At 36.8% G+C, this 24,961-nt stretch overlaps 1 protein-coding gene across 2 annotated transcripts in view; it reads right to left on the bottom strand.

Moving 5' to 3' along the window:
• The window catches only part of ABCA12 (ATP binding cassette subfamily A member 12), a 152,655-nt gene that overhangs the window by 107,757 nt on the left and 19,937 nt on the right, over positions 1 to 24,961 (bottom strand). The window lies entirely within an intron of this gene.

Below are 24,961 nucleotides of genomic sequence, written 5' to 3'. Positions count from 1 at the left end.
CGTAATCAAAAACTTTGAGGATGGGGTTCAGCAATCTTTATTTTAACAAGCCCTCCAGGTGATTCTGATGCACACTAAAAAGTTTGAGAATAACTGTATTAGACTGCAAACTTTTCCGTAAGAGTTAGATGGTAAATATTTTAAGCTGTGGGCCATATTGTCTCCATCACAATTATTCAGCTCTGCCATTGGAGAATGAAAGCAACCATAGACAAGGGGGACATCAGTGGGCCTGCTTGTATTCCAATAAAAATGAATTTACGAAAAAAAAAAAAAAGGCAATGGACTGGGTTTGGTTCACAGGCTATGGTTTGCTGACCCCCAGGAGGATAACCTCTTATACTTGTCCCTCTCCCTCTCCTGTACTGTTCGTTTCTTGTTTTCACTTCCCCCCTCCTTCTTTTCTTCTTCCCTTACCTCATTAATCTACTTAATATCCCCTTCCCTCTATTTCTCAATCTTTTGTTCTTTCCTTTCCACTCGCCACCTTCTTGGTTTCCATTTCTTTCTTTCTCTTTTTTCTTTCTTCCTGCTTATTCTTTCTCTCACCAATCCCTCTATCTCATTACTCACTGATATAGCCAAGAAGGCATATTTCTCCCAACATCCTCCCTTAGTTTTTTTGTTTTTTTTTTTTTCCTTTTTTGCCACTTCAGGATTTTTTGCCCACTTCCATACTAAATTCAGGAGATTGTTACTCACTGGCACTATCTACAGAAGTACTATTTTCTACTTATTGCTTTATTAAAGAAAGAAATGTCACAGTCTTTTTGGTAATGAAGCTACTTCCATTTGACATCATTAGGCTCAGAAAGCATTCTGCAGGCTGCCTTGGTGACATTTGTAAATATTATAATAATGGTAGAATTGGAGAACTTCCACTGTGTTTCTTTGTGTTTTTCTCAAAGTAGGTCAGAGCCCAACCTAGGTGGTATTTTTGTGTTTCCAGGTGAAAGGAATTTGGTCTTTATCCCAGTAAAGAGATAAATGATAAATCTTGGAAGAAAATTCTGACTTTTTAAAATATGGAGTTATTCATTTGAGGCATTATATTTTTTCTTAACTTTTTGGATACAGGGTCACATTAGCAGAAAAAATTCAGGCCTTCTGATCAGCAAATGACATCTCCTTGTGAAATACCATGGCAAGAATTTGCCATGACAAGCACACAAAATGAGACAAGCATTTCTGAAAACATTATCTGCAAATAATCAGATAACCAGATATGAATAAAGAAAATTCCAAAAAAGAAATGAGTCTCAGAAGTACATCTGTAATAATTTATTAAAGTCTTTTTATTCATCTAGTTTTTGAGGAAATTTTCTTCTCAATTACATTTTTAAAGACACAATTAAAATTATAAATGACATAAACCTGACTTTCAAGTGATCTGAAACCACAGAACTATCCCTTTTCTCCTTCACATGCACTTCCATTTGGAGGCTCAGGCTGTTCCCTGAGGGGAGGTGTCCTGTTCTCCTGACCATCACAAGGTAAAATCAAATATACTAGCTCTTCCTGATTTCACTCCCTCTGAATAAAGGCTTTTTTTTTTTTTTAATCTTTGTGGCCCAGAGAGATCTTAGCCTAGGGTTGAATACTGATATGACTGTGAGTCTTCAGACAGAGACACTAGCCCAATAAAACTACACTTTTTCAGAGACTAAAGAATAAGCTATTTGAGAGAAAGAAAAATCCTTACGTATTTCTTAGTACAATGCTTGACATATTGTAAGCAATTATTAATTATGTTAATAAATGAATCAATGAATAGATGTACTCCTGAGGGTCACAGTAAGACAGCATGGTTTAGGATTTTAACATGATATACATCTTTATTTTTATTATTTGTAGGACAAAGGTTCAAATTTTAGCCCCAAATTACAGTAAGTGCAATGGATAATAAGTGCAATGGATAACACTGCATTATATTCATGTGCCTTATGAAAGTGGATAGATTGATAATGATTAATGAAATCAATAACACTTATTGTTACAGTCTCTTTAGTTCTTAGTTTCTCCAAAAATTTAGCTAGTACATACTGACATCTATAACATCAATCACTGAATTTCTTATCTACAAAGTGAATCAATCCAACATCTATTCAATAAATATTTACTGAACAGATATTGTACATCTGACACTGAGTAAGGTGCTGAGTAAGGTTCATTCTTCTATCAATTTTTTTCATTTAAACATCTAAAAAGGTAACTATGGGTTGTGTGTGTGTTTGAGAGAGGACAAGTGAGTGCCTGGTTTCAAAGCTCATCATACTTTTATTAAGTAAAATGCATATAGATGTAATTTGTTTTCCTGAATTGTCAGAAATATTATGTATAAAATAATATATATTTGAAAATAAAGGGTAAAACATTAGTTTAAAAAACTTCATACTTCAAAAGACTTAATCATCATTTCTGGCCAATATGCACATGAAAAGATGTTCAATATCACTAATTATCAAAGAAATGCAAATCAAAACTACAATGAGGTATCACCTCACACTGGTCAGAATGGCCATCATTAAAGTCTACAAATAATAAATGCTGGAGAGGGTGTAGAGGAAAGGGAACCCTCCTACACTGTTGGTGGGAGTGTAAATTGGTGCAGCCACTATGGAGAACAGTATGGAGGTTCCCTGAAAAACTAAAAATAGAGTTACTACTACTCCTGGGCATATATCTGGAGGAAACTCTAATTCGAAAAGATACATGCACCCCAATGTTCATACTAGTACTATTTACACTAGCCAAGACATAGAAGCAACCTAAATGTCCACTGACAGGTAAATGGACAAAGAAGATGTGGTATATACAATGGAACACTATATACACAATGGAACACTACTCAGCCATAAGAAAGAATGAAATAATGCCATTTGCAGCAACATGGATGGACCTAGAGATTATTATACTAAGTGAAGCTTAGTCAGATAGAAAAAGATAACTACTATATGATATCACTTACATGTGGAATCTAAAATATGATACAAATGAACTTATTTACAAAACATAAACAGACCCACAGACATAGAAACAGATTTACGGTTACCAAAGGGGAAAGGGGGACCAGGGATAAATTAGGAGTTTGGGATTAATAGATACAAACTACTATATAAAATAGATAAACAACAAGGGCCTACTGCATAGCACAGGGAACTATATTCAACATCTTATAATAACCTATAATGGAAAAGAATAAGGAAAATTATATATATATATAAATATGTATGTATGTGTGTGTGTGTGTGTGTGTGTGTATACACATACATACATACATACAAAAAACTGAATCACTTTGCTGTACACCAGGAACTAACACAACATTGCAAATCAACTATACCTCAATTAAAGAAAGAGTATTCATTTCATGTGAGCCTCAAAACAGCCCTATAGGATAGGCAGGGCAAATGTATACCCATTTTTGCAGATATCCTCAGAAAGATCAAACAATTTGCTCAAGGTCACATGAAAAATAAAATGCCAGGGATGATACGTGATATACGACATGATATACGACAATAATGAAAACATTCTTTCAGCTAATTTTCAGTATATGTTGAAGTAAGCAGACTGAGAATTTGAGAAACAGGTACCACTTCTGGTTTTGCTGTTGATTCATTTAATCACCAGGGGTAAATTAACCTCTCTGTGTGTCTATTTTCACATCTACCAAATTGAGGATAATGAGCCTTGCCACCTCACAGGGCACAGGAAGATTAATTAGCTAAAGCTTGTGTAAGGTACTATGAACACTGAAGAGGAAAGACCACATAGAATCATGAGTTACCATTGCTCACCAGGCTGCCGTTGCAACATTTGTCTAATCTACACCCAGTGACTGAGGCTTTGCTGCTCTACCGGGTCTCCCATCTCTGTGCCTTGAACCAATGAAAGGTTAGGAGGATTGCATGATGTGTCTCTCTCTCATCCTAGTAATTCATAATATGTACCTGTACCAACCGGTGTAGTACTTCAATTACTGCGTGCTCAGTGGGTGTGGTGCCATGACGCATTCTTCCTAATTTTCCCCTGGCAAGTCTTGCTTCATAACACAGGTTCTTTTCCAAGTTCAAACCCACTGGCAAAATATAAACTGTTTCTGGCAGTGAGGGTGGAGGCAGGATGCCTAATCCTTAAAACAGTGGGTAAGGAGGTCCTATACTCAAAGGGTTGGCATCCATATGTTTAACGGCTAGGGCCACAGAGAACAAGAGAACAAACTTTGGGTCATTGAGATGGTATTCTACATGTTGGGATCCTTCCCACATTCCCCACATCCCTTGGAGTTGCTTCCAAGTACCACAGCCAACGTATTTTGAAAAATATGTAAAAAGTGTAAAAAGTGTCCCTGTGGAGATAATTTTCGGACTCCGGCTATGACATTGCAGGTGTAAGAGAAGTGGGAAAAGATTCCTGCCTGTGTATCTTTGACTTATTACTGTTATTATTTTTTAAGACAAGAAGATGAGGCAATTTGGACTCGGGATATTGCTATCTCTTTGAATGTTGTCTCTTTGAACCCAAAGTACACACTTGAATCGATGCTCAGCCCAGAGGGCTCTATAACCCACCTTACTAAGTTTCCAGAATAGAATGTGTTGCCCTCCTTTCTGAATGTTAAGGAGACCTTGCTGGGTGATAGGTTTCAAAGGCCATGGCCCAAAGTATTTAAATCGTAAACAAAATGGTTTGATTCAAGGCTAGGGGACGTAACAGGAACACATACATGCTAGATAATAATCTTCCACATGGACCGAATCTGAAGACGTTCAAAAATAAGAATCTCCATTAATACTAATCAAAATATTCCCACTTGGCAAAGAATGTTGAGTTTTATGGTCCATCTTGGGTGAGAAGAGTCTGTTCATCCTGTTAGACGGGCCTAAGAGTAACCAATATTTTGCTTTTCTGAAACTTGTCTTTTAGTAACAAAGATTCACAACTATATTTTAAAAATCTCCCTGCCATGACCATTCACACACAGAATCTTGGCAACTGTTTTATTTCCTTCTAAATTAAAGTTAAAGGAAAAATGAACCCTAGATCCTCTTTTCATTGCAGGACATTAATCTCCTAACTCTCCCTAGATGTGGCTGACCCAAGAGTGTGCCCTCTGTCCTCTGGGGCAGAGTTGCTGTGACGCTGGGTATACAGTGGTATGACTGTGCTGATTGGTAATATCAAAAAGATGTGGTGCAGGTAAGCTGAGAGCCCCATCAGTTGCAGCCCCTCCTCTGAGGCACTGCCAGTTTCCAGCAATATCAGTTAACTTCCAGCAAAGGGAGGGGTCCTCTGGAGGAGTGATGCTTCCTCCAGTGCCACCACATCTGTTCTGATTTGTGAGGGAAGTGCTGTGCTAACTGTTAATCACATTGCGTATCAACCAGGTATCTAGGTAGGTAACTCACAAAGCCTGCACTGGGAGAATGAGCTGAGGAACTAATTCCTCTCCCATTACAGATGATCTCCAATGTGACGCTGGGGCTTTGGGGAGTAGAGAGTGGAGGAGAATCAGGATTTTCATAAACCAGATTCTGGGACCAGATGAGTTTAGGAAACTAAACTCTATCTCCTGTTCTGGGAAAGCCAGAATATATTTGCATATTAAGGACTGTGAGAAGTTTTTCAGTAAAAAACCTGAGTAACTTTAGTTAATTCCACATTTCCACATATGTGACCACAGACTACTTTCGTCCTTTCTTTTTCTTCCTATTTCTTAAAGTAGCACTGGATCACATCCTGAGAGTGAATATTCCAAGGGGCACACTTTGGGCAACAGTGCCTTAACCCATTATCTCACTTATTCCCGACTGAAAAGGAACCTGGAACTGTAAAGTTTTTCCTTCCCAGGAGGGGACTTTTTATATAAGAAAATATCTTGGCTTTGAGCCTTAATGTACTAAAACTTACTTATAAGCATTTTCTTCATTGTCTTCTATCTATTGGCTTAGATATAGTAATTTAGCAAGCATCTTAATGTTTATTTGTGGGAGTCCATGACAACTGTGTATTACTATTGTGGGAGTCCTTCAGAAAAATCCAAGGCATCACTTGGAGGAGGGAATTTCATTCCAGAAGGATTTGGGGAGTCTTATAAAAGTACACACTCTATAATGGGAAAAAATAAGGTAATGTGGAAATCAGAATGAGAGCAAACAAAGGTAAGAAAAAACAGCCAACACAATAATAGATGCCAAAGGTCCGTGTGGTATTAGAGGTTGGCCACAAATTTGAATCTGAATGTCTTAAGAACTTAAAAAAAAATCCAGTTCACAGTGTTCATAAAATAAAATAAAAATAAATAAATGTATTGGGACAGGTATAGCTTTTGCTATGCAGAAAGAAATCCTACCTCTTGGGCATCAAGAGTTGCACTTTAGTGGGTCCCAGTGCATTTGCCCCCACCCAGCGCAGGAGCACCAGGGAAAGCGACTAACCATCCCAGTGACCCATCCTTAATGGGGAGTGAGTGATGCATCCTGAGGGTGTTTGCCACTAGGAGGCAAAGACTAGGGAGAAGCTGAGGTGCTATGTTCCCTTTACCACTTAGCAATGGGGTCAGTTCCAAGCTGGGGCACCAGTATCAGAGTACTGGTATACAAGATGCTGAGTAAGACAATAATAATAGTGCAAAGTTGTTTGGTGTCAGGAAAATGTCCTCTGCAACTTCTTCCCCAGATCTTTGCCTATCTGGTAATTGGGCTAAGTTCTGAGTTGTTCCAAGAGGTACATATTGGCAGACATTTTAGAAATGACTCTAGCGAGTGAAGTACAAGATAGGAACAAGAGTTAAAAAGTACCCTTCTAATCCTAGATTTTCTAATGATTTATTATGTAACTACTACGACCTCTACCATGAGTCATTTCCTTGCTTATGCACGAAAAATAAATTTGGGCTACCCATCCATCACAAATATTGTAAGTAGAAGAATCTCCTTAAAAAGGAGATTAGTCATGTTGAAGTATTAAGCACTTAATATAAGATGAAAGTTGTTTTTGAAAATTGAAATGTGATCTCAGTAACCTATTAAGAGTTATGATATGGAGAAAAGAATTTCAGGGGTTACCCTTATGGAGGTATGTCACTAACAACTATTTTCATTGAGAAATCTGATTCAGTTATGATCACAGATAATTTTGTGCATCACAGTATAAGAACAAAAGTCAGTGAAATACATTGTTAGGATCATTGTATAGAAAATAATAAGCCCCGTACAAGCAGAAGCTTAGTGACTTCTCTAATTCAACAGATGGTCTATTCACTTGGGAAGAACAGGGTCTGCTTCCGGATCCAATCACTTCTCAACAGCTTGTGTAATATTTATGTCTTTGGTATTCATACTACATCTTTTTACAAATGATTCGTGAGACAACTTGCCATGGGAAAATGTATGTCACAATCTTTTCTTTCAAGAGCACTGCTGACAGGTAGCAGCCTCATCTTCTTGTCAGACTTGACTTTCTCCTAAGCCAAAGATTCTCTTACCAAGACTTCTGCCAATCAGAGAGAGACAATTTAAGTTTCTTTGTAACCCAGGGCACATTACTGGCCCTCCCCTCCCTTTCTATAGAACCTCTTTTCATCAAAGCCACTGTCTCATTAGGGAGGGGAAAAAGAAACAGAGAAAAATTCCCCAGTGGCATTTTACTAAGTTGTAGAGCCAAAAAATATTAACATAGCAATTAGTTATTTCCTATTTTTTTCTAAGAAATAAGTTCTTTTTTTCTGAAAAGAAAACACAGGAAAATACAATTGAAATCATGAAATTCCATTTTACACCTGTCAGGTTGGCAGAAGTTTAAAAAGTCTGATAATACCAAGACTTCTTGTTGGAAAGGATATGCAGCAGTGAGAACTCTCATCCCATGGTGGGGAAAAAGTAAATTAGTAAAGCTACACTGTGGAAAACATTTGGTCACATTCAACAAAGTTTAAAATATACGTAGCTCTAGGTGTGTGCAAAGAGACAATAAAAGAATATCCATCACAACACTATCAGAAATAAATTGAATAAGAGAAACGAGATGCTCATCAAAAGACCACGGATAAATAGATGACCACTATACATGGAGTATGTTTTCATAAGTCAAGAGAAATAAGCACACAAAATACAATGCTGAGCAAAATATAATGTCCAGCCTAAAAAGCATGATGCTAAAGGATGCTAGAGTGGGGTACCATTTATATAAAGTTTAAAAATCTGTGGTCAAAAGATATAAACTTCCAGTTGTAAGTCCTGGGGATGTAATATATAGCATGGTGAACATAGTTAATATTGTATTGCACATTTGAACGTTGCTAAGTCAGTAGATCTTAAAAGCCCTTATCACAAGAAAAGCAATTTGTAACCATGCGAGGCAATGGATGTTAACTAAACTTCTTGTGGTGATCATTTTGCAATAGACAAATAAATTGAATCATTTACATGTGAAATTAACATCATATTATATGTCAATTATATCTATATCTCAATAAAACTGGGGGAAAACACTTATATTTACACCAGGAGACATATAAAAAAAGGTTCAGGCAGTACTGTTCATAATAGAAGACAAAGAAAGAGAACCACTTAATATATTAGCAAGGAAATTAGCAGAGACACACTTCTGCAAAGAATCAGAGAATTGTCCCTGATTCCTGACAACATCCAATTCAGAACAAAGATCTGCTTCTGAGGACCCTCCTCGATTATCATCCAAAGTCCAAATCCTTCAGTAAGTTCTCTGTAACACCCTCCCACTGAGACACACCACAGTTCCTCACTGTCTGCACACTCCCTAGCTCCAAGCAGTAATAAACATCAACTTTTCCAACAACAACAAAATTAAATGAAGTCCAGAAATTACAGAATTAAAAAAATAGCAAAATAATATTATTTAATGTACTCAGGTATATAAACATGTAGTAAAAAATGGGAATGTTATACACTGAATTAATAATAATGGTTTTCTTCAGAAAAGGGAGGAGGGAGATGGGAAGGGGGGAGAGCAACTGATCTAGGAGGTTTACACAGCGGCCTCAATGGTAATTTAATGTTTGATTTCTTTTAAACAACCACCAAAAAACTCTGAAAAATATGACATAAAAATGTTAGGGTTTGAGAAAATGAGGTAGTGGATATGTGAATATTTATGCCATTTTTATGTTTGCCATTGTGTTTGAAATACTTCACACTTTTCTCTTCAATAATATGCTGAAGTTCCATTAGACTTCAACTAGGAGGTTTTAGTTACTGAAGTACCAGAGAAAACTCATTACAATGCAATCTTACCTACAAGCCAGTTTAAGAATTGCTTTATAGCAATGCTCTCCGAGTTGATAAATTTCATCCACTTTTTGCAAATGTTATGACTAACTCACTGACCTAGGTTTTTTTTTTGCTCACTGTCCTCCTTGCCCCATTTATTACGATATTAGCTGGGACTCTCTCTTCCTGGGAGGATGGTTAATTCAGAACTCATTAAATGCATGACTCCAGACTGTTCATTATATATTACTCCATCTTCTCTCCATTGAGTATCGTCTGCTATTGTGTTTACTCCATTACCGAGCTTAATTAAGTCCTTCAAGAGTTTCTCATAATCCTCCAAACTTGTTGTTGGCAAGTATGTACCATTTATTTGCGTTGCTTCTAAATTATTAATAAATATGTTTTTAAATTGTTTCTAGGTTTCTAAAAGTCATCTCATTCTTCAAACTGCCATGCACTCTCTTCACATTTTTGCTTATCTCAGCTGGTTTTTGGAACTACCCTGGAATCTAATCTTTTATCCACTATTAAGCTACCTCAATTTATTTAAATAATCCTGCATTCTGAGTCTTGTGGGAAGACCACAACAAAGTGCCAACCATTGGCTTTCCTAACAGCCAATATTCAGTTAATTCTTTTAAGGAATTTCAGCAGGTTGCCTTCTCCTGAAAGAATCAACAAATGTTAACTCAGTGAATGTTGTGGTCTTAAAAATAATTTATTAAAACTATACCAAATGAGCTACCTGGGCAGTCATTTCTTTTTCTTGCTAAAGGAAAAAATAGCTCACACCTAATGTGAATTCCCAAGATCCCGCTCCTCACATTTAAAAATCAGGTGAGCCATTAGCCAGCTGGTAGCTCTTTAAAGATATTCTCACAATTAATGGTAAATGATACAATGTCTGCAGTCTCTCCAGAGTTTTAAAAGTGATAACCAAGTTAAAAAAATGCCGTTTCATTTCCTCAGACTCCTACAGTTTTCACTGCATATCAGATCAGTCGTCTCCACTATTGTGTAGACACAAGATCATGAAGCATCATGTTTAGCCTTGACTGTCGGAGAGAGAATAAATCTAAGGGACTCCTCAGACTTTACCACATGGATGCTATCATGGAATTCTTGTTACTCTTTTAAACTGTAGGACATTTTGTCTTCAAATCCCTTCTTAAGTTTAAAAGCTCTACTTTATGCGGCCCCAGATGATAAGTTTCTTCTTCATTGTCCATTCTTGGGTAGATATTGTTCCAATATGTGTTTCTACATCAGCAACACAACATCGTTACTCATTCATTCAATCAATCTGCAAATGGCTATCAAACACCTTTTATATACGTTATGTGGAAATGCTAGTGTTGGACAAGAAAACTGTCTCTACCCTTAGAGAGACTAATGAGAGACAGGAAACAGCACAGAGTTCATCATGGTTAGCAAAACAAACCCTGGTCACCCCATATTTATTTGAGGCCTTTAATACCTGAGAATTATATCTTGACTTAATAACCTCCAGACTATTACCCCTCTTTTCCTATTTTGGAACTGCCCTCCCAGGATTAGACTTCTCTGAGGCAATAATGAAATTAAATCCTTCTCCTAAGTCCAGTAATTAAAATAAACTGGGATGCAAATCAGCACATGAACTAGGTGAGTGGCGTAGTGTATTTTGCTTCTTCCTTCTTATCCCTTTTTATGTATATTTAGTGAACTCTGTAGCAGCCCATTTTGTGTCTGAGGCAAGCAGATGCTTTTATTCTTTTAGTCCAATAACGTGGAGAAAACAGAAGGATGTGAGAAGTCTTCAAGTGCTTCATCTTCAGAGATAATAGATAATGAAAACTGCTCTCCCTCACACCACCCTCTCTTCCCAGTTCAGTTTCCAGAAAAGGTGAAAGAAGCATAAGGCTGTGCTGTAACATACAAGAAAATGTGTCTGAGGACAGTGATGGGTTTCCTTCCAGAAAGAGGTGACCAGTATGTGAAACTGAGGGATAAGAACTTAGAAATCACAGCACTTCCTGGCTGAGACAATAAAGTGTAAAAGAGAAGGACTTAACTAAGTATTCAATATAAGATCCTCAGTGCCAGCCCTGGAGAATACTGATAAATAATAGAAATGAAACATGGAAGGTATCTGAAAACTCAAAATGATCTCCAATTTTTTAAATATCAAAATTGATGTGATTTCACTGACTGCTTACTATCCTTAAAGGAGCAGCTAATTTCTTCCAATTCAATGTTAGCTGTTCCTGATCATTGCCCCTCTTTGTTTTGTATTATTCAAGTTAACAAAAGGAGTTTCCAGCTTTTGCTACTGAACAGGCAACAATTTCCCCATAAGCACCAAACTCTTTAATTACTCCTTTTGGCAAACATTGCACAGATCTTATTTTGTATTACTTAATAAAATGTTTAGAAAAAAGTTAATGAAAACTTTAAATTCCAGGCAAGTGACTTCCAACATTTTAAAAAGTTGATGAAATCAGGTACAATATAGAAAGTTGGGAAGAAATAAAAGTTAGACATACCAATTAGATTACTGTCAAAATACTTGTCGGGGCAGGATACTGCAGTGAATAAATGTATAAATGGATAGCTACCATTTTTTGTGTTCATAATATATATTCCTTTATGTGACATATATTGTTTCTAATTCTTATGACAGCTCTGCTAGGTGGAGACTTTCTTCCCTGTTACAAGTCGTAATTTGGACTTTCCTGCATGTATCTGAAAGGCCTGGTTTGCATCTTCAGTCGCACACCTTTTTTCCTGTTTGTTTATGGTAACATAAGTTCTATTATTAGTAACTTCTAATGTAGTTTTCAAAAATTCCTTTAAAAAATAAAGTGGAAACCCCTCCTTGAGATGTAACTAAACGAGTTAGGGATTTGTCATCGAAAAATAACATGTATGTATTTTTAAATCTAAGAAACAATTATTCTAGGCTATTTAAAAGAGAAAAAAAATACTCATTTACACTTTATAGGTTAGAAAAGAAAGATACTGCAGGAGTAAATGACACACCAGAGGCAGCCCGGTCAGTGGCCTCAAGTAACATCCATTCCTTCCCATGCTCAGTGAGATGTTCTGTTAGGAAGTCAAGATCGTATCTCAAGTGCCACATTCTACCCAGCGCTCCATTTTCCTGCTCGCTGCAGTAACAAGGGTTTCTATAAACAGCATTACAAGTACCCGGTAACCCTTCAAAGGAGTTATAAGTCAAGCTTTTCTTTCCTTCCCCCTCAGAATCATATAATTTTTAATCTTTTCTGGACCAGTTCTGAGATATTCCTATTCCTATTAGGTAATTAAGGAATGAGAATTAGTTGATTGAAATTGAGAATCATTTGGCTTATCATTAATTTTTGCTTCCTATACTAAGCTTGGTTTTATGGTGCCAATTTCTGGCCAAGAAAAGGAAGATATCAATTATCCTGTCTAAATTTTATGTTCTGCATATTTGTATTCAAAAGCTTCAGTTAAGATTTACTTTAATTAGTCTACTTCCCTTCACTTCTTGTCAATGCAAACAAAAATTGGGGGGAGGCATTTAGATTTAGTTTCCCCCTAAATAAAGGTGAATTTTAAACATTGGGATGCTTTGACACACAGTGCTGGCTCTATAATTCATCAGAGAGCTAACATTTAAAATTACATATTTAAGTGTAAGTGTATATATACTTTATAGTATATAATACTATATAGTATTTTGAAAATATATTTGTGTGTTTACATACACATACACACACACAATACACATGTCTTTAGGAGAGCTCAGGAGAACGCAAGAGAGAATATTGAGACAGGAACAGAAAGAGTGTTTAGGAAGAAGGATTCTGAATGTTTTGTTCCTTTATGAATTAACTAGAAGATCCTGAAGTTTCTAACACAGAGGCAATGTTAAAAAGGCCTTGGATAATTTTTTGTTACCAGACTATTGGAACTGTCCTCATTAAGAGTGTTACACAGGTTGTGTAGACCTCAGATAAAGGTGAGAATCCCTCTTCACAAGTCCATACGCAGGTATGTGTTATGCCTGAATAACACTTTCGTGCCTTTTCTGAGCAGCTTTCCCACCTTCAGGATAAAGTCCAAACTCTAGCATTGAGTAACACTTCTATCAACCCCACCTGCTGCTAACTTCCAACAACAGGATGTCTCTCCCACCAATTGAAATGAATCATTTTGTTTATATTTTGCAATAAAACTTTTATAATTGTGCCCTAGAGTTTACTGGAATATAGGCCCAGAGAAGTTAATATGCCTCATTCAAATACTTGCCTTCTTTCTCTTCACTGCGTCCAGCCTTATGGTCATAAGGCTGAGCTTCGGAGAAAGAAGACCAGTGGTCCGTGAAGAATTATAGTATATAATACTATATAGTATTTTGAAAATATATTTGTGTGTTTTGCAATAAAACTTTTATAATTGTGCCCTAGAGTTTACTGGAATATAGGCCCAGAGAAGTTAATATGCCTCATTCAAATACTTGCCTTCTTTCTCTTCACTGCGTCCAGCCTTATGGTCATAAGGCTGAGCTTCGGAGAAAGAAGACCAGAGGCTGATGCAGAAACACCAAGTCTGTGACCAACTGTTGCACACACAAGCCCCTTGCTAACCACCAGTTCCTCTTGTAGTTTTTAGAATATATATAACCAGTTATATCTCCTTGAAGAGTTGGCTCAAGGGGGTGTCTTTTTCAATTACAATAATAATAACATATGTAACTAGAACATATTTTAATGCTTTTAAGCTTTAAAAGTACTTTTACAAATAACAGCACATTTGAGCCTCATTTGCATAACCATGGAAGGTAAGCGTCATTTCCCCTTTTATGGATTGACTAATAAAAGCTTGGTGACATTTGTAAGCAAACAAAGTTGAAACTTTAAAATAAGAGTTGTGATTTCAACTCCCAAATTCTTTCCTCCGTATCATTTATACTGTGTGATCTGAAAGCTGATAGAAGTACAGAAGTCCCCCTCCCACCCCACCTCTAATTAAATCTTCTTCCCTAACTTGACAATATGATACGCATTTCCACATAGTAATGGCTTTCTAGAGATGTTTACTTTTAAACCAGATTAATAGGTTATATTACTGAGATGTCTGAGACAATGGGTATCTGACATATCCACAGGGATTACTGCCTGTTAGTCATTAACATGTAGAGTCATCTAGCAGAGAACAGCTGTCTGTGGCAACAAATAGTGGGATGTGAAATTTTGATAGAGAAAGGAGCCTGGGAACTGCCCTTTGCATGAGGCTGTCCCTGAATGGGAAATCAGAACGAGAGGTCTAGACATCAGGGTTCAATACAAAAGTGTCAGAGAGGGCTGGGATGATTCACGGGAGCCAAGGGGAAAGGCTGGGAGTGCCCTATGGTCTGAAAACACTAATTGCCTTTGGGCATCATAACAGATTATATGTCAAAGCCCCTTTACACTGGACAACCAGAAAGAATTTGCAAGAAGAGAAGAAAAAATTAACCACAGTCAGTTATCCCTTGGGTAAGTGTAATACTGCCTTTCATTATTTCTCTAGAGTATGTTAACTAGAAGTCCTATATACTTTACCATCATGATGCGCTCTTGGAAACAATGAGGTTGAAACCCATAGTTCAAATGGTAAACTGAGGCAGAGTAGCTCACATGACATGTCAAGTGACTCACAATATACACTCAATCCAGTGACTAAGGTATATGATATGCCATGCTGACGGCGTTAGCTCTGTGGCGCATATTTTCCCCTTAAACCACCATTTCAAAATGGAAATAGTTTTGGTATGGCTTGGTCTTTATGACTTTCATGTTTATCATTATGGGGTTTTTCTTTCAACCTTTTATCTTTCTTATAAAGAATATTTTCAATCTGTACCCAATATATAAATACATAATTTACAAGTGAATCACAACTTATACTTATAGATAACATTATTTCAGACACCATAAAGCACAATGACCCTTTATGTGTCAAGTGTTAATCTGAGTCACAACAGTTTATTGTCTTATTACTCAAGTTAAACAAAATGGTTGCATTTGTTTTCCTATAATTCTTTAAAATCAAGGATAGAAAATTAGAAGGAACCACAAATGCTATGGTCAAAGATCGTCTTCTACAGACCTGAAATGATAGTAAGATGAAAGCTTTTCGGCTACCAAGGCTGAATTAAAATCCTTAACCCTCAAAAAGGGACGTTGGCCAGAAGTTTCTCATAACTATTATTTCAGCTGCATAAAGATTAATGTGCATATTTGATCCGAGGAACCTATTGATAGTTACAACTCTCCATGAAGGTCAATTTGCTTTACTGGCAAGGCTTTTTGTGTATATTATGCCATATATAGATAAGATGGTTGGAGTAGGAGCTCAAAAAATATAGTTGAATGGACAAATGATCTAATGAATGAATGACACAGTGTTTTGTCCCTACATAAGAAGTTAATGCTATAACATCCAAATTTCAATTACAACGAACTCCCTATACTTTAGATGTATGATAATTTCACTGTTGTAAATATTAACTGACATTAAGTGAACCAGATCAAGATTTCAAAATATGTTTGGCAGGAGGCTATAATGAGTATTTGTATGACATTAGCCCAGGCCTAGACTCAAAAGCTGCTTCCAGCTTCACCACTGCATAACTTTAACCAATTGATTTCACCCCCTCTTTTCTTCAGGGTCAAAAAGGAGACAACGGCATCTACCTTGAGTGATATTGTAAAGATCATATGAGATGTAATATGGAAAAGATTTACCATAGTCTTGGGCACAGTGAATATTAATTCCATATACATAATTCTTTTTTTTTAAATGGGATTTACAATGAGGTCTAGCCTAAATTAGTTTTTATATGTAGCAATTATGTCGCCTTCTTTTTAACATTACATACTCAAGGAGACATTTCTCCCTTCTGTAAGTTTCTCTCTTCTATAACTATTCATTCTGTAGACGTTTTAGCACTTTCTGTGTGTGAACAACTGTGCTGGCACTAGAGTCACTGCCTCAGAGAGGGGAAAGAAAAGTGGGGAGGAAAGTCAGAAATGTTCAACAAAGTATCAATCTGCTTCCACAAGGAAATTAAGCACATATGCACTTGGAGAATCAAGAAATATATAATTGACAGACTCCAAATGTAAATGGAAAAGACCATTATATAATTTTAGTAAAAAACAACCTAATGATGGTGGCAGAAGAATCAGGACCCCTGGACTTAAGACAGGACAACTGATGGCAAAACGGGGAGGGAGTAAGAAATGGGAAATATTTAAGCCCTGAAAGGAGAGTATTTGCTCAGCTAACCAACCCTCCTGGCCAGAATCCACTGCTGTCAGCAGTGCTTATAGTACACCATCTTCAGGAGGGGGCTGGCAAAAACCATTGTGACTGACCAAAGGATCCAAGGGTTAAAATTAATATTATACAGACTACACTTTATTTTGAAACACATCAGAATACAGTAAGTTAATTGTGTTCATTAATTTTAACCTAGCAACTGTTAACTTTTGAAGTTAATTCAAATCTAAACAACTTTGAAGTTCCCAAATCAGGAATACCCAGTCCTGAAATAGTTAAATCTAAATGAGAAACTCTAGGAGAACCTGAGCCAGGCTGGTATTTTGCAAAGGCAATGCTTCTCCTGCCTTTCCTCCAGTCAGCCTTGGAATGTGTTAGGTAGTATGGTGGGTGTCAGAAGTAAATTTTCATCAATGAAATGAATACTGTTCACGTTAATGTGGCTTGGCTAGAACTATTGTAAATGCACCTCCATCTTTACAAAAACAGGGTATAAGAATCAGTGGACTCAGGATCCTAATACCCTCCAGGGGGCATGTGTGGCGTAGCAGTTAGTTCCATTCAACTCTGTGCTCCAGCATTAACCAGGTGATCCTGGGGCTAATGCTACCTTTCCAGCAAGATTCTTGAGTGACTGAAAGGACTAGATCTGGGACTTCACTGAGCTTCATGAACAGGTTCGTGTGACCTCTTTTGTGGACACTTGCTAATAAATGTTTTTATGGATGGCAAGCCACGAGACTTGTTTTCATTATATGGACACGAACTGCAGGCAAGGTTGTGGGGGAGGAAACCCACAGAGCTCACTTATCTCAAGTTATCAGACAATTATTAATACTGTCTACCAGGAGGAACCTAACAATCATAAATGGCCAGGTTGGCTTAGAATATTCTTAATAGATTGGAAAGCACAAAGATGCAAATATTTATTCAAATGATTTACTGCAAATCCAGATCCTTAGCTTCCATTTAGATCACAAATGTATTTTTTGTGTGTGTGTGTTTGCCACTGGGATGAGTATTTGGAGCAAATATAGATATGGAAAATAAAATTCTTACTCTAAATGGGCATACAAGCTTTATGTGTGTGTGCTCACACAAGTGCATATGTGTGTGTATTGTGTTGAGTGGTTCAGGAAGATAAAAGAAAAGAGACAAACATGTGTCTGAACAATTACAATTGGAACAATGCTTACTATGACGATAGGGTCACGCACTGGGTATGCTATTAAAGTGTGACATGTGGACTCCTAATACCATCTGGGGGCAGAAGGTAATGTGGACAGGTAGGGGTTAGCTAGAGAAGTGGTACCTGTCATGAGTTTTGAAGGACAAGTTGGAACTAGCTGAGAGAATGACAGGGAAGGGAGAAAATAATATATGCAAAGGCATAAATGTAAGAAAGCCCTTGAGGATCTGAAGTACAATAAAACCCCATGATAATGCAATAACTTGAATTCAGATGTAAAGCAATTGGCTCACCAGGTCATTTCATTATCCCTGCAAAATAGGCTCCTGCATTTTACATGACTGAATGTTCTGGCCCCACTTGTGATGCATTTCTTTTAGTTCACTGCAAGTGGCTAGAGTGTACAGAAAGTGGCTGAGTGATGGGGTGACGCTCATGGCCAGAGATGGCGCTGAAGAGTTAGTTTAGGGCATGCTCCTAAAAGGACATAGGTGCCATGTGATAGTCTGGATATTAACCTGGAAGTAATGTTGAGTCAGAAGGATATTAAGTATGGAAGTGGTATGTATTAGATACATGTTTAGAAAAATAATTGGCATCAGTATAAGTGACAGAGTGAAGGGGCTAGGTCAGGGGGATGGAAACCAGATTAAAATTGTCATAGTTAGAGCAGAGGAACAGGATGAAGATCTAAACTAAGGTAGTGACAGTGGAAATGAAGACAGAAGAGAGTTTCTAGAGACATTTGGAAGGAAGAATTGACAGGACCTGGTAACTAAAGGATGTGAGAGTACAGGGGGGAAATGGCTACCACTGGACTGCTTTGGATGGCATGGAGGATAGTAGATCCATTCCCCATATGGCCAGTTTGAAAGAAAGGGACGGTAAGGGGTCTAGTAATCAATTAGTTGAATACTTATAACAAACCCACATTTCTTAATTATCTTTCTTTAGGTATTGCAATTGGGTTAGTCTAACATGATGAAAACCATTAGACTTTAATGGCCAGAACTGAGCTGGATTAGATTCATTTATCATGAGTTGACTGGGAGATTTGGAAATGAAGCCATCTGAGGCTTAGTTTGGAGTTATCTGTCATCAGACCAAACTAGAATTTTAATAAATGGGAGGAGGAAAAATTTATTTCATTAAGTAAAAGGCAATGAGAATGAAGACAAGTGTTCTTGGAAAAAAGCCTGTTAACTCCTAGTTATGATCATACATTTGTCATTAGTAAGGCTGAATGATATTGGTGATGTGAAATCCTTATCAAGTGATTCCTCAAATGAGCAAACAGGGATTTGGTTCTTTTGGAGAAACTTCAATGATGCATTGATTTAGTCATTTCATAAAGCATTAATATACCAATCTATCCAATAAATATTTATTGAACATCTGCTAAGAGCCATGCATATTGAAAGAGTTGGCAGAGTCTGGAAAAATATAAAAAGAAAAGGATCAAATCTTGGTTAGAACATTCAAAGAAGGTTTCATACTTCAGACCTCAATAGTATAAACAAGGAATCCAGAGGTGTAATAGGAATAACTAAAGTGTATTAACACCTACTCTGGTTTGACTGTTTTTAGCTATGGTTCAAGTTGGCTTTTTCCAAGGCTTACTTATACTCAAATAGGTTTCTTATTAATTATATAATCTTTTCTTACTTATCATTTTATGATTTTCATGTTCCTTCTTCTAAGAATGGGAAAAGAGCATGTCAAAACGAAAAGAGCGACTGTTACTACTCTAAAACCATTAGGAACCCCTATAGTCAAGAAAATCAAGACAAATACTAGCACAGATACAACAGTAAAACAAAGACTCTGTGATACAAATTAGTGTGCAGTCCAGAAAGCCTCCGAATATTTCTGTTCTCAGAAAACATTTTCTCATCAATTTACCTCTCCTGTGTGATTGTTGTCCAGGGCCTACCAGAATTCTTTCAAATGTTGGTTCTATTAAAATGTACTTTGGCTTAACAACTATAAACAGTTGATGTAGCATCTTTACTGCCTTCAGTTTTAAAGTACAGACTCACAAAGAGAAACAAGTTCCATTAATAGTGGTTGTTGCTAAAGATTACAGAACTAATTTAGCATTACAAGAATTTTGATCCAGTGTGTTCCTTTTGGCAGTTTCACATATATAATCCAGTATATAAGTATAGAAACCAAAGAACAATATATATCCTTCCTCAAATCCTAGGACAATTAGAAAGGCAGAACTAAGATAAGAACAATTGATTTCTTTTTTCTGCCCCCTCAAACACCAGATCAGTGATTCTTAAAGAATGGATTATAATAAACAAATAGTGTCCTTTGGGTAGTAAACAACTAATATATTCATAACTATCTCCCTGGACCTTAATTTTTTTTCTAGCAGCAACATGATACGTATAACAAATATATCACAAAACTTGAGTTCAAGTCAGAAGCTCTTCCACTTACTAGCTTTTTAATCTTGGGCAAGTCATCTAACCATAATAATCTTTTAAAGCACTTACTATGTACTTCTATAGACTATGACATCCTTCTCTGTGATATCACAAATTATCTTACTATATGCTATCTTATCATATATGCTATCTTAACCCCCCTAAAATGCTATGAGGTAGACACTTTGATTACCCACATTTTACAGATGAAGAAATAGGCTCAGAGAAGTTAAGTGACTTCTCAAGGTCAAACTGAGGCTTGAATTGAGCACCCTGAACAAAGGCCCATGGATATGGTCATTAGGTTCTATTTGCCTCTCTGAGGGTTTTGATTTTCTCGCCTGTAAACTGGGAATCACAATAACGAATCTCCCAGGATTTTTACAAGAATTAAAAGGCAGCATTACTAAAAAGGAACATTGCTACAGTTGTTGATGTTCTGTTCTCTCAGATTCCCAGATTAAAAGCCAGGAGAGTGCTTTTATTTCCAAGCATTACTTTGTCCCCCAAATCTAATCTCTACCATATCCTACTGACCCTCTCCTCCCAGTATCTTTAAGATTTTCATTCTTCTCCGTTTCTGTTTCTCCAACTGTGTTAGTGAGAATGCTTATCACTTTTTGTAACTTTGGTAACTGTGCAATTCTTTTTCTTGCTCCAGTCTTCTCACACTGATTAATATACACAAAGCACCATATTCCTACTATCGTGTGTTGCTGTTTATTGCTGATCAGCTAAAGACATCCCAATATAGTCATCCTGGTCTTTGAAATTCTTGGTCCCTTGCTCTTATACCAAGTATTCAAACTCGTTTCTCAGTAGAATCTAATGGAGCTAGGAGGGGATATTTATCTATTTAATGTCTATTATGTGTGAGGCGCTGTTGTTACTTGGTGGATAAGACAGGCTTAGGCATGGGCCTCAGGAAAGGGAGACCAGGACCCAAACACCAAATAAAAACATATATAGTACACTGCAATGATAGAGGAAGGTGGTACGGGGGTAAAACCTAACCTAGTATAGAGGTTCAGGGACGTTTCCTTGAAGCAAAATAAGACCATTCACTTTACATCCCCAGCACCATGAACTTAGTTCATTCTCCTCTTTCCTTTGAAAAATTTCCCATTCTTCTCCATGCAAATCCAACTATCCTATTAGTCTTCTTCAGAATGCAACTTAAGTCCTACTTACAGTATTAAGCTTTGCTAACTTCTCTAGCCTGCAAAAGACTATTTTTTAAACAAATTTTAATGCACCTGTGGTTCTTCATTCCTGCTATCAAAGTTGATAATGCAATAGATCATGGATTTTAGGGTCAGGTATGGTATATCTTGCCTCCACAACTTGATGATTGATGTTTTCATCTAAAAATCCTATGTTCTCCTTTAGATTCCACATGGCACTATAGTAAGTGAAGATTTGTTTAATGAATATCTGAGTGTGGAGGAGTTGTGCACAGCTAGATGTTTAGAAATCTACATAACAAAAGTAGGCATCAGAACCATGACTCTAATACCTTATGCAACCATCCTAATGTTTGAGATCAACCTAATCCCACTCTTGTTCATTTGCTTTAGGTTTTATTTGAGCTTAAACTTGATACTTTTTGTATTAACATTGCAGAAAGACTGGCTGCTTATTGTTCTGGAGGTTTGGCTACATTACCTAATGTTAACACAGAATTCATAATAATCCAAAAACTGAACCTGCCTATGAGATTCACTGGTCCCTATCATTTACCCTCCAGATTATATATTTAATGCTAAATTCCCACATAAAACTAAAGATAAATCAACAAAATAAAGACCTTAAATTTCAGGCATGTAGCTGAAAAGAATGTAATCTATGTAACAAAGTTGTGTTGCTTTTTTTTTTTCCTTCTGTTTTTTGGAGCTCTACTTAGCATGCAGTCTCAAAAACAGCTAATTAAAGCTAACAGGATTCAGTGAAGATGGGTGAAGTTTTCAATTCAGATTAGGTTCAATTTTGGTACAAAATTTTGCCAAAGTAAATAGTGTTACAGTGTATAGAGAGGTGCATGAGAGCTTAGGTATGCTATGCTGTACTTAAATTCATTTGTTTCCCTTTGTCTGTGGGTTAAATATCAAAGCATAATGCTATTCATATGAGAGGAATTCCAGCTGAACCACATTTATTTGTCCCCCTCTAATCCAGTCCCACTCTTTAAAAGCCTATGCAATGGCACAATAATATAAAATTCATTCTACATAGAATCCTGTGTATGGCCATCAGATCATAAGCTTCTCAAATCACAGGAGACTTTTGTATCTAACTTCTGCACTTTCAACACAGTGTCCATTCAATAACTATGATAAAATAATAGCTGCATAAGAAGCAAGCATTCTGGCCTGTATTCCTCAGTTTTCTATTGACTTGTAAGAAAATCTGAACAGATTTCTTCATATCTCAAGTTTTAATGTATTGTTGCACTGAATTTGCTCATTTGTTCATTTGTTCAACAAATATTTGTTGGGTGATTGCTAAATGCCAGGCAATATACTAGAAGTGGTTCTGTTAGCTATGCCAACAGCAAGGTGAGTGTTTCTAGTAGAGATGAATGATTCTGTTTGACAGACAGCATGGGGAGTAGAAAGAGAAATCTGGGTAGTAAGACCAAATTAAGTGTTGCTTTAAACACTTAGTGAAACCTGTCACTAAAACCTCCAAAAATAAGTATCTTCATCTACAAAATAGTAACAGTTCAAAAAATATATAATGATGTTTCCACATGCAGGCACTGTGATAGGTGGACAGGAATACAGTATGGCCTGGAGCAGATAAGGACTCTGCCACGATGGGGCTGAATATTTCAAGCACGTTTAATGCACACTATTATTGTACCACTGGCTCCTGTTAGTCCATGGGCTTTAAAATGTGCCCACAGAATCTTTGACACACTTTACTACAAAAGGTGGAGACTAATTCCCTTGCCCTTGAATATGCGTCAGGCTTAGTGACTTGTTCTAATGAATAGAACATGGTAGAAATAATGCTTTGAGGCTTCCAATGGTAGGTCATAAAAAGGATAGCCTCACCTGACTGCTTCTTGGATTGCTTGGTCTAGGAAAGCAGCTTCCATGTCATGAGGACAGTGAAACAACCTATAGAAAGAATCTGAGAATCCTCACCAACAGTTGGTACCGACTCATTAGCAATCCATGTAAGCAATCCATCTTGATAACAGACCTTCCAGTCCTAGTCAAGGTGTCATATGAAGGCAACTCTAACCAAAATCTTGACTGCAGTCTCATGACAGACTCTAAGTCAAAACTACACAGTTAAGCACTACCAAATTCTGAAATAGGAACTGGAAGATAATGAATGTTTACTGTTGTTGCCATTAAGTTTTGGGAGGCAATTTATTATTGAGCAATAGATAATTAATATAGCCTGTGATAGAAACGTCTGGATAAAGGTAAACAATTATGGCAGAAAATCTTTCAAGCTTCCCTCCGTTTTCCTCCCATGATGGAAAAGGAAAAATAATTCCTCACAATGCTTCTGCTGCTATAAGAGAAAATACAAACTCTTGGGTCTAGGATTAAAAATCCTATGTGATCAAACCCCACACAACTTGATCTCCTCTACTCTTTAGCACATTCTCCTCTGGCCAAACCAGTCTACCTATCCTCAGCCAGCTTTTAATCATGACCTTTCTCCCTCTTGAAGGGCACATATCTTCTCATTGTGTATTCATCATATTCATTTTCTCAAACATTAGTTTGCATAAGAGCCCAAAGAATTCTTTAAACTGTCTGGTCCTCAACACCGCCCAACTCACCATCATCAGCACCTCATCACCTCATGATCTCATCATCACCACCTTCCCCACCACTATCACCAGATGCCAATTCTGAAAGCCTAGAGTAAAATCCTGGAAGCTGCATCTTTCAACAGGTGTACTTAGATGGTTTTGATTAAGGTAGTGTGATTATGTGTATCTATTTTTAAATCACGCAGATAGAGAAAAATTAAACAGAGGACACTGTTAATATTGTGATTCCTGTATTATTTTCTCTTTAGTTGGCTGTAATTCCATGTCCCAGATTTGCCCTAAATTGTGTTAATCTCATTTTAATCTCAATATAAAATTAAAGTGTTATAGCTAGTCATGCATGGAAAACCTTCATATTATAAAGAGTAATTATTTTTTAAAGAAATCTGGATTTGAAATTCTGGAAAGAAAGTGAGGAGTTGAAGGAGGAGGTTTTAAAATAATTCTGGGGAAATCACCAGCTGTAACAGAGAAGTCTTTAGACATTTTAGCCCCCTAAGATTTGCAGGGCAGTCAAGAGATCATGAAAATGAAAACTGAAATGGGAGTCTTAAAACCAGAACTGTGTGCCCAATCCAATCACCAGCTCCTACTAAACCATCTTTCATTCTGCTGCAGGAGCTCTTTCTAAAATGTAATCTGATCCCAATGGTCACATTTTGGTTGCATGTATGTGTGTGTTTTGCTATGTGCCTAGAAAAAAGTCTGAGAAAATGTACACTGAAATGTTAAAAATGGTTATCTTTATAAGGCAAGATTATGTGGGACTTCTGCTTTTTGTAATATGAATACTTGTAACACATTATTTAATTTTTAAGTAATGAGGCTGTATTTCTATGATCAGAAAAAGATACAAATATTTTAAGACAAAATTAATTTACTAAAAATTTCCAATGGCTTCTTATCCTTTTCAAAATAAAGTCCAATACTTTTGGTATTGACCAAATGGCCTCATCTCCTAACACTTACAATAAACATTCTCCTTTTTCAG

This window comes from Vicugna pacos, chromosome 5 (assembly GCF_048564905.1).
Source record: "Vicugna pacos chromosome 5, VicPac4, whole genome shotgun sequence".
NCBI lineage: Eukaryota > Metazoa > Chordata > Mammalia > Artiodactyla > Camelidae > Vicugna > Vicugna pacos.
This window is presented reverse-complemented; position numbering and strand designations above follow the sequence as displayed.